Raw genomic sequence first — 14,957 nt, 5'->3', positions numbered from 1 at the left:
AAAAAGAACACGTGAATAACACACACAAAAAAGTGCACTTCAGGCGGTCTCTGTTGTCCACCCCCCAAAGGCGTAGGACCTTTCCCTAACCCCCTTAACGTGCAAGGCCTGACTTGGTCCACCTACCAAAAGGGCCTGGTAGACACCACTCTTCATGGTCAGCCGAAGCCGAACAACAAGTACTAGGTGAGAGGGCTCGTCTGAAGAGAGACCCTCCCTCCCAGTTAAGGGGAAGAAGGAACCGGATAGCCACCCATCCTCCCCTAGACATCAGGGTAGGCCTGAGGACCCACACACTCCATTTTAGTGAGAAAAGAAACAGACAAAAGTGAAAAGTGACAAAATGTGAGGAGAAACATAAATTAAATAAAGAATGTTCTCGAAAATGTCCGTGTATACAGTTTAATAGGAATACATGGCATTTTTTAGACTTGAAGGTGTTTTCCTAAGGCAGTTGGGAAACACCTCATCAGAACCATAAGGCTCCGTTCACATCTAGGCGTTTTGGGGCGTTTTTGGGGCGTTTTTCTGCTCTAGGATCAGCTCTCAAAACGCCCAACAAGACAAATCCTATTCATTTCAATGGCCCCTGTTCACATCTGAGCGTTTTGACGCTGTATACAAAACGCCCAACGCTCAAAAAAGTACATGAGCTTCTTTTTGGGCAGATTACAGGCATTTTCCATTGATCTCTATTCAATCTAAAAACGCCTGCACAAAAATCGCGGTAAAAATCGCGGTAAAATCGCGGTAAAATCGCGGTAAAAAACGCCGCAAAAATCGCGGTAAAATCGCGGTAAAAAACGCGCGAAAAACGCTACGCTCAGGTGTGAATGTAGCCTAAACACAAACAAAACCAGAGACTCTCTGTACAGGAAAATGTATTCATATGTCTCATTCTATCACATATCCCAAAAATAAGAGGATTACTACTTATTTCAGAGCAGTGCGTGGAGCTACACAAATTACTGCTTTATGCCCCATCAGGCAGATGCACATCCAGGACTGCTTGTCTTCTAAATCTGCAGTGGTGCACAAAAACAAAATTGTACAAAAAAAGCGCATTTGAACAACACACACAAAAAAGTGAACTTAAAGGAATTGTAAAGTCAGAAGGTTTATCTTAATGCATTCTGTGCATTAACCACTTGCCGACCGCCGCAAGTACATATACTGCGGCGTCAGCCCCGGCCAGGCAAAGTGACGTATATATACGTCGCTAGCCTGTCACCGGCTTGTGAGCCAATAGCGGGCGAGCGCGCGCCCGCTGAGGCGCGCCCGCCCCGGCTCAATCCCTAAGAAGTCCGTGCGTGTGACCGGCGGACCCGATGTCCGCTGGTCACTCGCCGATCGTCGGTGGAGAGGGAGAAAGGCAGTCGGCTAATGTAAACAAGCCGCCTGTCATTCTCCCCTGTGTAAAAATGGAGATCAGACAGTTCTACTATGTAGGACCGTTGATCTCTGTTTTTACACTAGTAGCCATGTCCCATCACAGTTAGAAGCACGCCCCTAGGACACACTTAACCCCTCCCTCTCCAATACAGTTAACCCCTTCCCTGCCAGTGTCATTTTTACAGTAACAGTGCATATGTATAGCACTGATTACTGCAGTAATGTCACTGGTAACCCCAAAAGTGTCAAAAATGTCAGTCAAGGGTCCGCAAAAAAAAATTGCAGATCGCCGCCATTACTCGTTAAAAAAAAAACACCAAAAATGACAAAAATACTTTCCCTTTGTTATTAAATACGATAACTTTTGCGCAAACCAATCAAAATACGCTTTTTGTGATTTTTTTTTACCAAACATATGTAGCATAAAACAAATTGGCAGAAAATGTTAAAAAATTTTGATTTTTACATTTATTTTGTGGGAACTTCATATAAAAAAAATGTGAAAAATATTATTTTTGCAAAATTTACGCTCTTTTTTTGTTTATAGCGAATGATCAAAAAAAAAAAAAAAAAAAAAATCGCACAGGTGATCAAATACCACCAAAAGAAAGCTCTGTTTGTGGGAAAAAAAGGACGGGAAAATTTGTTTAGGTACAGCGTCGCACGACCGCGCAATTGTCCGTTAAATTCACGCAGTAAAAAAAAAACGCAAAAAAACCCCTGGTCAGGAAGGGGGTAAAATCTTCTGGGGCTTAAGTGGTTAAGATAAAAAGTCTTCTGTGTGCAGCAGCCCCCCTCAGCACCCCTAATACTTATCTGAGGTCCCTCTCTGTCCAGCAATGTCCACAAGTGTCTCAGCTGACCGAGATTCTCCTTCTTGATTGGCTAAGACACAACAGCTGCAGCACTGGCTCCCGCTGCTGTCAAAGTCAGCTAGCCAATCGGTGAAGAAAGGGGGAGGGGCCAAGTTGGGACTCCACGTCTGAATGGACACAGGGAGCTGTGACTCAGTTCGGGTGCCCCCATAGCAAGCTGCTTGCGTTGGGGGCACTGGACAGGAGGGAGGAGCCAGGAGCACAGAACAGGGACCAGAGAAGAGGAGGATCCAGGCTGCTCTGTGAAAATCCACTGCAACAGAGCAGGTAAGTATAACATGTTTGTTATTTTTTTTTTGGACCACCCCCACAGGAAACTGATAAGAACAAATGCTACACATGATCTTAGCCAAAAGGCAGAGAAGTCTATCGAGTGCAAATATAGCCTATAATTATACAGCTATCTATTCCTGAACTGTTTTGGGCTTTTTCGCCACCACCTCTGAAGTGTATGGAAACCAAGCCCTACTCCATAGAAGCCATGGTTTCCACTCACTGTACTGATAATGGCCAAAAAGTCTGAAACAGATAAACGCAGTTTGGAATAAATAGCTCTATAATATTAGGTTATAGTTGCACTATACACCAGTGGCTCTGGAGGTTTGACTGTTGGGCCATAAAGGAATCATTTGCAAAGCTCTGCCCCGTGTCCTAAAATAAAAAGAATAATCATTTTGAGATATGTGAATGAATGAGAGATGTCTACTTTTTTAAGAAGCCTTTACTAGGCTATGTACTAATTTTGCTAGAGGGCTTCTTGATTGCATTAGTCCCTTTCCACCATAACTTGTATGTTTGTACCATCGCTCTGTAGAGAAAAAAGGAAACACGGAGAGCGAACAGTAAAAAAGCTTCAGAATAGTCTTTTCTAAACCCTTTTCTATCTGGCACAAACATGAATTAAATTGGTTTGTGCAGTTTTCCTCCCTCCTCCCTAGATGTTGAAAAAGTTCTAACTATATCTATCTGTATGCCAAGTGCCGGAAGCGCTGCATGTAACCCCTTGGCAGGGCTGGGGTGGTTCTTTTATTATTACTTGATTTCTTTAATCTGTGACACACACTGAATGTTCCAGCCTGGGCAGCGGCTGATTGATGCGTAAAAGGTGTAAATGGCTTCTGTGTTAAAGCTCTCAGTGGGAAGTTGTCTGTGCCTGGGGACTAGTGGCCATGAGTCAGCTAGCATATTGATGATGTGATTTTTATCTCTGGGGTTTTTCACACAGTTAAAGCTCGGACTTCTGAGGACTAATGGCTGAGGGAGTCGAGCGATAAAATTAATTAGCTCTGATATTGAATATGCAGCCGTGGACGGCTAGTCTGTCTGCAATATGTTTTGTCAGCTCGATTTTCACGATGCTGGCTATAGCAAAGCTCGGCTTGACAAAGGGAAGACCATTTTCTATAGCGTAATAAAAACGTTTAATTTTTAAATGAGTAGCAGAATTGCTAAATTTAGGATTTTTTAACTACTGTCTTTGCTGCCAACCAGCAGCTCTCGAAAATGCAGCATTTTTATTTGTGTCTGCATCCACCTGTTTGCTACATAACGGTGACCGATTCTTTACAGAGGGATGGGAGCAAACTACCACAGATATGCCTGTAGCAAACTGCCAACCCTGCTGTCATGGCTGAATGTCTCACCCCTACACAGTCATATTGGCCAACCACTAGTGCTGCACAATTAATCGTTAAAAGATCGTGATCTCGATTACACCCCCACACAATCTTAATCCAGCATTTCCATGATTCCTGTAAAAAGTGAAAGAGACAGATAAAAGAAACATTGTATCTTCTTATCTGTTGTCCTGTTTTCATTTGCAGACCAAAAGTTCATCCCTTTGATCTGTAAATGAATAGTCAGTTTGAAGCAACCTTGGCAAGTAAAAAATATTTATTATTTTTTGTTTTGTATTAAATTGTTCCTTTGTTTAACCCCTTATTAACCTTTTTACTCTAATCAGTCTTATTAACTCCTTATTCTCCATTAAATTATTATTTTCTTGCCGATTTGTTTATTTACTTCTATTATATAAAATATTAATAATTAAAACTTTGTTTTCTTTGTTCAATAATATTTTTACGCCTTTAACATATATTTACACGTTTCTCAATAAAATAAAGCACAAAAAATGTATTTATTTTATTTGTAAAAAACCTTTTCAAAGCATTGTACCATTGGGGACAGCTGAAGTGTAAACAAAAAAATTGCAATAGGTATCAGTAGTTAGTATCGGCGAGTACTAAAAAAAAAAAAAAAAAAAAAAAAAAAAAAGACCCTAATACAACTTAAAAGGTAATTTTTATTTCTTTACACATTACATTATTTTTCATTACATTTCTTTAGTTTGATTGAAGCAAAGAGTATTATGTCTAATATTTTCCATCTTGTTTGATAACCTAATGTTCAGGGGTTGTAGAACTTTAATATAAGTTATAAAGTTCTTCAGAATCGTGATCTTTATTCTAAGCAAAAAACAATAATGATTCTCATTTTTTACAGAATCGTGCAGCTCTACCAATCACCATGGTGTCAGACGGCGCAAGAGTGTTTCAGCATTTTTAGGAGCTGCCAAAACTTTGCCTGTCGCAACAGCCAGAGATTCATTGATGACAGGTAGAAAAAAAAGAGTCATTAAAACCAAATCATCAATAACTATCAATACATGCTATATTACATTGTGCTCATACTCATTCATTCAATCAATAGAGCATTGATTTCAGTAGGCTGCAAAAATCCTGGTTGATTCTTCTGTTCACAGTCTCTCCCTCCTTGTCTGTGTACCCACTACAGCCTATAATTGTGTAGACAAGCTGTTGACATCTACTGAGCATGCTCCAGTTTCACTTCCCTTCCAAGCTGTTCATTTCTTTTTTTTCGTATCTGTGCAGCCCATGTGACTATAGTCACACATGTGTGCATACACACTGTGCAAAAAGACACTCCCCCCTCCCTCCTTTCTTCTCCATGTTCTCATATAGCTAAACACTGTGGAGGCGGGAGATAAGATGCTAATTGATGGAGGCTTCACCTCCTTGTTGGTCCCAGCACATACACACCATAGACATGCTACAGAAACTGGAGTACCCAGAAGAAACCCATGCAGGCACAGGGAGAACATCAAAACTCTATGCAGGTAGTGCTGTGGTTGGGAATCAAACTAATGACCCCAATGATGCTAGGTGGACATGTTAACCACTTTTTTTTTTTTATATTTACCACTTTAAGACCAGGCCTTTTTTCTGACATTTGTTGTGTATAAGTAAAAATCAGTATTTTTTGTAAGAAAAATATTGAAAAACCTAAACAATTTTTTTTTTCTACCAGAGACCCTAGAGCAGGCATGTCCAACCTGCGGCCCGAGGGACGCATGCGGCCCGGAAACCACAGGCAATGCGGCCCACTGCCCCCTGACAACTTTTTTTTTGCTGGGGAGGAAGGAAGTCGGGTCAGGGGCACGGCCACAGCAGCTTCCAACTAACGATAGGCAGAGGCTGCCTCAGAGGGGAGGGGAGTATGTGCAGTGTTTCTGACTCCTACCACCATGACCACTTCAAACCACTGAAGTGGTCATGGTGGTTAGAGTGTTCCTTTATTATCTCTCAGAAGAAGTAAAGCTCTGTATACTGATTCCATTTCATTTGATCATCCTCTAGTTGTGTTAAATTAGTGCGGGGGGGGCGCGGCGGCGATTTATTACTTATATACCTCAAAATTTCTCTACACTCAATGTGGCCCAGAGAAGCCAAAAGGTTGGACACCCATGCCCTAAAGTATAAAATAGCAGTCAATGCAATATTTTATGCCGCACAGTATTGGTGCAGTGGTCTTACAAACGCAATTTGTTTAGAAAAAATACACATTAACCACTTTACCTCCAAGCCTATTTTTGACACTTTTTGTTTACAAGTTTAAATCAGTATTTTTTGCTAGAAAACTACTTAAAACCCACAAACATTATATATATTTTTTTAACAAAGACTCTGTCCTTTAAAAAACATTTTTTTGGAAAAATTACGAAAAATCACATTTCACTGCAATTAAAAAAAAACTAAACAGTAAAGTTAGCCCATTTTTTTTGTATATTGTGAAAGATGATGTCACGCCAAGTAAATAGATACCCAACATGTTACGGTTTAAAATTGCGCACACCCGCAGAATGGCGACAAACTACGGTCAATAAAAATCTCCATAGACGACGCTTTAAAGATTTTTAACGGTTACTAGTTTAGAGTTGGAGTGTAGTGCTTTTTTTTTTTAATTATTGCTCACGCTCTGGTGATCGTGGCGATACCTCACATGTGTAGTTTGAATAGCGATTTCATTTGCGGCGCGACTTCCATATAAGTTTTCTTTCATGCACAAGCTAACGGCGACGGGGCGGCTACATTTTTTATTTTTTTTAAATTTTAACACAGGTTTTAAAAAAAAAAAATCTGATCACTTTTATTGCTGTCACAAGCAATGTAAACATCCCTTGTGACAGAAATAGGCAGTGACAGGTACTCTTTATAGAGGGATCGAGGGTCTAAAAGACCCTAGACCCCTCCACTACACTTCCATGTATTCAAAACGCCAAAAACTGCATTTTTGAATACTGTCACTATTTGAATCTGCCGCCTTTAGCAGCAGAGTAACCCGGACGTGACTTCATGGACGCCGCCTCCGGGTTAAGTCATCGGAGACCCGGTTGAAGCCGCTTGCAGCTTTGATCGGGACTCCTTCAAGCCGGCGGACGTGCCGGCTGGGTGCTCGGGTCTCCCGGTGGGGCGGGAGACCCGGGCAAAGCCGCGGAAGGCGGCGGGAGGGGGGGGCGCGTCCCCTCCCGCTCGCCGGGGTAAAGATCGAGCGGCTCCCGAGCCGCATTGGTCGTTACCGCTGGAAAGCCGACCGCCGACTCTAAAAACCGGTACCGGGGTGATGCCTCTAGCTAGAAGCATCACCCCGGTACAACCACGCAAAGTCAGCCGACGTAGGTCTACGTGGCTAGACGTAAAGTGGTTAATGAATGAAAAAATAAAACTGTAAAGCTTGACCAATATTTTTTTTATAATGTGAAAAGTGATGTTACGATACCTAACATGTCAAGCATTAAAATTGCGCACACTCGTGGAACGGCGACAAACTACGGTACTTAAAAATCTCCATGGGCAATGCTTTAAAAATATCACAGGATACCTGTTTAGCGTTAGAGATTAGATCATGTGCTAGAATTATTGCTCTCGCTCCAACAATCGCGGTGCTACCTCATATGTATGATTTGAACACTGTTTACATATGTGGAGCTACTGCGTGCGAGCTCGGAGGGATGGGGCGCTTTAAATTTTAATTTTTCTTGTTTATTTTTCACTTTTTATTTTAACACTGTCCCTTTACTTGTTTTAAACAATTTTATTCCTAATAAAAGGAATGTAAACATCCCTTGTAACAGAAATAAGCATGACAGGTCCTCAAGACAAGACCCCAGATCTCTCATTTACCTTTTAAAGCAAAAAAAAAAAAAAAAAAAAAGTAATTTCGACTTTGAGGGAAAACAAAAATCCTTTTAAGCCAGAGAGGCGCAAGTGACGTCAAACATTGTTCTGGTCCTCCAAGGGCATAGAGCCGAGTCAGGGATATCTTGCCCTAACTCGGCTTCCTGCCCAGACATCACAACGATCGGTTCGGCTCTGGGCTTACCAAGGACAAGCTGGGCAATGACCAGGAAGCGCCGGGAGAGGTGCATATAAAAGTGATCCCGTAGCGAATAAGCTGCTGGGACCACTTTTATATAAAAGCCGACCGCCTGCCTTAAAAAAGATACTGGGGTTATGGCAACTAGCTGCTGCCAAAACCCCGGTATCGAATGTCAAAGTAATGACGTACATTTAGATTAGGCGGTCCACAAGTGGTTAAATACAGTGGCATTTTTATACTGTACATAAATAGAAGGGATAATAGCAAATAAGCATTGTATATTTCACTCATTTGTTACCTCAACTTTTTATATTCCTGATTTGTGCCTGCCGTACCATGTACTTGTATAAAAAAGTATCCTGTTCTCTTTATTTTGCTTCCTATGAGTGAAAATCCCTGGAGTTCCTGCCAGTCCCCTTGCTTTCCTATTAATAACTGACCACACTAAGCAGACACACCATGGTCCGTTCTTTAGCTATGCTGGAAAATCAGCCTGCTCTCCTCCGATCATCAGACTTGTCCTGACCCCCCCTCCCTCCTGCACAGCCATTCACTGGGAAGCTCAGTGTGCTGTTGCTTCTCCCCCCCCCCCCCCCCAGCTCTTATGCAGCTGAGAACAGAGTGCGTGTAATCACTTGTAAAAAAAAAAAAAGGGGGGAAAAAGGTGTTTATAATTTTTGAAATATCTATACACACACGTTTTGAGTTTCATTTCTATTTTAAACTGAATATGTTGTTTTACAAGATGTTCATTTACAATCCCTTTCAGGTTTGATAGGCTAATGCAGGTGCCTACATTCTATTTCTACTGTATTTGGTGTACACAAATTCTCCAGAAATGTAATTTCTTGCTGGCGTGAATGGCGCAATGGTTTTCCCAGAAGTCTGCACTAAGATATAAGAAAAATTTTAGGCAGTATTTTTGGTGAGATACTCCCTAAGTGTTAATCACTTCTAAAGGGATGCAGACACTACGACTTTCCTAATTGGAACCCTGCAAGTGCATCAGCTGATTATATTGGTAACAGACACGCCCATTCAGGAATTATATCTCCAAGGATATAGTGGAACAAACTGCTTTTTCTTAAAGTGTTAATCCACCCTAAAACTAAAATCCCTGCATCTATAGACCCCCACGATCTAACACTAACCTATCTAGCCCTATAAAGAAAAAATCAGTATATTTACCTTGTTTGAAGCCAAACCAGCCCGGTCTCCAGCAGTGGAAGCTCTGCAGAGGACACGGCTGACAATGGCTGTGAAATGAATGGGGAGTGACGTCACCCATAGACATACTATGGGGCTTTCGTTGTTGGATGTGTCCTCTGCAGCCACCTACACAGCGAAGCCGCAGATGACAGCTCAGCGTGGGATCGGGTCGGATCGGCAAAAGAAAAAGGTAAGAATATGGATTTCTTCTTTACAGGGCTAGATACAGTGCTTTGCGAAAGTATTCGGCCCCCTTGAACTTTGCGACCTTTTGCCACATTTCAGGCTTCAAACATAAAGATATAAAACTGTAATTTTTTGTGAAGAATCAACAACAAGTGGGACACAATCTAGAAGTGGAACAAAATTTATTGGATATTTCAAACTTTGTTAACAAATAAAAAACTGAAAAATTGGGCGTGCAAAATTATTCAGCCCCTTTACTTTCAGTGCAGCAAACTCTCTCCAGAAGTTCAGTGAGGATCTCTGAATGATCCAATGTTGACCTAAATGACTAATGATGATAAATAGAATCCACCTGTGTGTAATCAAGTCTCCGTATAAATGCACCTGCACTGTTATTGTCTCAGAGGTCCGTTTAAAGGGCAGAGAGCATCATGAAGAACAAGGAACACACCAGGCAGGTCCGAGATACTGTTGTGGAGAAGTTTAAAGCCGGATTTGGATACAAAAAGATTTCCCAAGCGTTAAACATCCCAAGGAGCACTGTGCAAGCGATTATATTGAAATGGAAGGAGTATCGGACCACTGCAAATCTACGAAGACGTGGCCGGCCCTCTAAACTTTCAGCTCATACAAGGAGAAGACTGATCAGAGATGCAACCAAGAGGCCCATAATCACTCTGGATGAACTGCAGAGATCTACAGCTGAGGTGGGAGACTCTGTCCATAGGACAACAATCAGTCGTATACTGCACAAATCTGGCCTTTATGGAAGAGTGGCAAGAAGAAAGCCATTTCTTAAAGATATCCATAAAAAGTGTCGTTTAAAGTTTGCCACAAGCCACCTGGGAGACACACCAAACATGTGGAAGAAGGTGCTCTGGTCAGATGAAACCAAAATCAAACTTTATGGCAACAATGCAAAACGTTATGTTTGGCGTAAAAGCAACACAGCTCATCACCCTGAACACACCATCCCCACTGTCAAACATGGTGGTGGCAGCATCATGGTTTGGGCCTGCTTTTCTTCAGCAGGGACAGGGAAGATGGTTAAAATTGATGGGAAGATGGATGGAGCCAAATACAGGACCATTCTGGAAGAAAACCTGATGGAGTCTGCAAAAGACCTGAGACTGGGACGGAGATTTGTCTTCCAACAAGACAATGATCCAAAACATAAAGCAAAATCTACAATGGAATGGTTCACAAAGAAACATATCCAGGTGTTAGAATGGCCAAGTCAAAGTCCAGACCTGAATCCAATGGAGAATCTGTGGAAAGAACTGAAAACGCTCTCCATCCAACCTCACTGAGCTCGAGCTGTTTTGCAAGGAGGAATGGGCAGAAATTTCAGTCTCTCGATGTGCAAAACTGATAGAGACATACCCCAAGCGACTTACAGCTGTAATCGCAGCAAAAGGTGGCGCTACAAAGTATTAACTTAACGGGGCTGAATAATTTTGCACGCCCAATTTTTCAATTTTTTATTTGTTAAAAAAGTTTGAAATATCCAATAAATTTTGTTCCACTTCATGACTGTGTCCCACTTGTTGATTCTTCACAAAAAATTACAGTTTTATATCTTTATGTTTGAAGCCTGAAATGTGGCAAAAGGTTGAAAAGTTCAAGGGGGCCGAATACTTTCGCAAAGCACTGTAGGTTAGTGTTAGATCATAGAGGTCTACAGAAGCAGGGATTTTAGCGTTAGGGTGGACTTATCCCTAAATAACAGAAACAGGTAGGGACCTGTTACAAAGTTTGTTAAAATATTAGCAATGTACCTTGATTTCCCAAAGGGAATTTTTTTTCACTCCAAGTAGTCATGCCCTCAAGAAGTGCCACTTCATATACCCCACCCTGAAGATAACACCGTACTTTCCGAAACCAGAGCAGCATGTGATGAGTGAATTTGCTCATCGGCACCCAGTCACTCTTCAAAACAATTATGATCTGGCAATAAATACGAAGCTAAGCTGTTGTCTGCTTTGTGCTGTGTGCCAGCAACGAAGACAAGAAAATATAAAAGGAAAACTGAAGAGCAGCAGGCCTTGTTTTTCTTAGTATTCTGTATAAGCAGAATCACATGAAAGTAAATATTCAGAGGAAATTCACAGCAAGGCACCACCCTGATTGAGATATCAATGTTCTTATAGTTAAAAAAAACATCCTGTTATGTATACATGAGATAACAATAGAAACAATGTGATATTAGCAGCAAATGCTCTCTGGAATCAACTAGGGAAGAGAGGAAGATACCTACTATTGAAAGGGGAAGTGTACCTACCTCTAGTGACCATTAAAAGTCATGCCTAAGAAAATTGGAAGACCCTGTATTGTGATCGCTGTTTAGTGACGTGTCATCTTCTCATACATCGACCTGACTTTATAGCTATCATTTTCAGATTTCACTTGCAGCGATACCTGCTGGTAAAATGTGGTATTGCAATGCAACCATAAATCACAATGGCCGCCTATGGAAACGTGTGCATTTGTGATGAATGCGCTGGGAAGGGGTGGGGTGTCTTTGATATTGTTTTACAAAGGGATTGTTAGTGAACAAGTACTTTGAAAGTGTGAAACCCATCGATCTCTGTATCTTGTGTACCTTTGACGTATGGTAATAAAGGATTTACTGTACCTTCCTAGCAGCTGGTGGTGTGCGGCCGATTTCTCATTTATTTCTACTGTTGCAGTGGTGGCGAGCCAGGGCCAGCACCCACAGCACCAGGATTGCTCACCCGAGCAGTGGTTGTCTTCTCATTTTTACAAAGGGATTGTTAGCTGTAAATACTCTACTACGATGTTCACGGAAGATCTAATGAAAAAACATTTTTTTTGTATTTCATAGTGGCCTAATATGCTTGGAATGGGTAGAACTAAAGCACTTGTTCGTATCCAACATTTACCACGGCTGAACCACGCTTTTACTGCTCCCCCTTTTAGCTGCAATGGTACATGCTGCTTCAGGAATTATACCCTGTGGGTTCGTTAATAACCTTCGCCAAGTGCTTGGGGCCGCTCGGCAACCACATGCAATGCATGCAGTTGCGGCGCACCAGCGCAGGGTTCAAGAGGTTTAAACAAGCGGTGAGGAGGTGAGAGCTTCACATTCACTATCTTGTGCAGGAATCATGATGTCCAGGAATGAAATTCCCTATTCATTTATGGGAGGAGCAATGCTTTTTTGTTCCTGATTTAGACCTGCTAGAGAGTGGCAAGACAATTCTTAATTTTTTTTTTTTCCCAAACACATTTGTGCAACAGAAACAGGCTTGTTGTAATGCCAACAAACTTAAAAATAGCACGGTTTTGCATTTGGACTATTTATATATTACAGATACCTACAGTGGGGATCGAAAGTTTGGGCACCACAGGTAAAAATTTGTAATAATGTGCATAAAGAAGCCAAGGAAAGATGGAAAAAATCTCCAGAAAGGCATCAAATTACAGATTAGACATTCTTATAATATGTCAACAAAAGTTAGATTTTATTCCATCATTTACACTTTCAAAATAACAGAAAACAAAAAAATTGCATCTGCAAAAGTTTGGGCACCCTGCAGAGTTAATATCTTGTACTGCCCCCTTTGGCAAGTTTTACAGCTTGTAAACGCTTTTTGTAGCCAGCCAAGAGTCTTTCAGTTCTTGTTTGAGGTATCTTTGCCCATTCTTCCTTACAAAAGTCTTCCAGTTCTTTGAGATTTCTGGGCTGTCTGTCACGCACTGCTCTTTTAAGGTCTATTAATAGATTTTCAATTATGTTGAGGTCAGGAGATTGTGAAGGTCATGGCAAAACCTTCAGTTTACACCTCTTGATGTAATCCCTGGTGGATTTCGAAGTGTGTTTAGGATCATTATCCATTTGTAGAAGCCATCCTTTCTTTAACTTCAGCTTTTTCACAGATGGCATCAAGTTACCATCCAAAATTTTCTGAAATTTTATTGAATCCATTTTTCGTTCTACGTACATCTTTCGTGAGATGTTCCCTGTGCCATTGGCTGCAATACAACCCCAAAGCATGATTGATCCACCCCCATGCTTAACAGTTGGACAGAGGTTCTTTTCATTAAATTCTGTGCCCCTTCTTCTCCAAACGTACCTTTGCTCATTCTGGCCAAAAAGTTCCATTTGAACCTCATCGGTCCACAGAACTTGTTTCCAAAATGCATCAGGCTTGTCTATATGTTCATTTGCAAAGTTCAAACGCTGATTTTTGTGGTGAGGACGTAGAAGAGGTTTTCTTCTGATGACTCTTCCATGAAGACCATATTTGTACAAGTATCTCTTTATAGTGGAATAGTGTACCACAACTCCAGTGTCTGCTACATCTTTCTGGAGGGAATCGTGCAGTCAAACGTGGGTTTTGAATTGTTTTTCTCACAATCCTGCGAGCTGTTCTGTCTGATATTTTTCTTGGTCTTCCAGATCTTGCTTTAACTTCCACTGTTCCTGATGACTGCCATTTCTTAATTACATTCCTAACAATAGATATTGACATCTGAAAACGCTTTGCCATCTTCTTCTAGCCTTCTCCAGCTTTGTGAGCGTCGACAATTTTCAGTTACAGTTTTCTAGACAACTGCTTAGAAGATCCCATGGTGCTGATTGTTGGGGCAAGGTCATACGAGTCTGGGCATTTAAAACCTTTGAGATTGACATCACCTGGTCTTCCCAGACGATGATTGAGAACAATCCATGACACTGGCAGGTCACAGCCTTGCAACCCCACACATTATTGGTCTCAGAATGCTTTACAGTTGGCATGACACAGGACTGATGGCAGCGCTCACCTTTTCTTCTCCAGACAAGGTTTTTCCCGGATGCCCCAAACAATCGAAAGGGGATTCATCTGAGAAAATTACTTTACTGCATTCCTCAGACTCCAATCCCTGTACCTTTTTCAGAATATCAGTCTGTCCCTGATGTTTTTCCTGAAGAGAAGTGGATTCTTTGCTGCCCTTCTTGACACCAGGCCAACCCTCAAAAGACTTTGCCGCACTGTGTGCAGATGCACACCTGCCTGCTGCCATTCCTGAGTAAGCTCTGCACTGGTGGTGCCCCGATCCCGCAGCTGAATCAAATGTAGGAGATGGTCCTGGCGCTTGCTTGACTTTCTTGGGCACCCTGAAGCCTTCACGAATGCAGTGGAAATGTTTTTTTTAATGGATTAAGTGGCAAAAAGGGACTTTGCAATTAATTGCAATTTATCTGATCACTCTTAATAACATTCTGAAGTATATGAAAATTGCCATGATAACAATTGAGGCAGCAGACTTTGTGAAAATTAATATTTGGCCTCTTTCACACGGGCATTCCCTATGTCCATATATAACCCCATCCATTTGCGGGTGATATACGGACATAATGCATGTCAATGGGATTGCGGATGTCAGCGGATGACCATCCGCTGACATCCGATTTGTGTCCTTTCAGTTCTGTTCCGTTTTTTGGAACGGAACAGAACCCTATTTTTTCTTCCGTTTAAAAAACGGAAAGGACGCAAAATCGGATGTCAGCGGTGTCATCCGCAATCCCATAGACATACATTATGTCCTTATATCATCCGCAAACGGATGGGATGATATGCGGACATACGGACAGGGTGACACAAGTGTCATCCG

General features: G+C 41.6%; 1 protein-coding gene across 2 annotated transcripts in view; it reads right to left on the bottom strand.

The window, feature by feature from the left end:
- Positions 1-14,957, bottom strand: part of FAM222B (family with sequence similarity 222 member B) — a 259,477-nt gene that overhangs the window by 179,277 nt on the left and 65,243 nt on the right. The window lies entirely within an intron of this gene.

The sequence above is a fragment of the Pelophylax lessonae genome (assembly GCF_965119305.1).
Source record: "Pelophylax lessonae genome assembly, chromosome: 2".
Classification (NCBI taxonomy): domain Eukaryota; kingdom Metazoa; phylum Chordata; class Amphibia; order Anura; family Ranidae; genus Pelophylax; species Pelophylax lessonae.
This window is presented reverse-complemented; position numbering and strand designations above follow the sequence as displayed.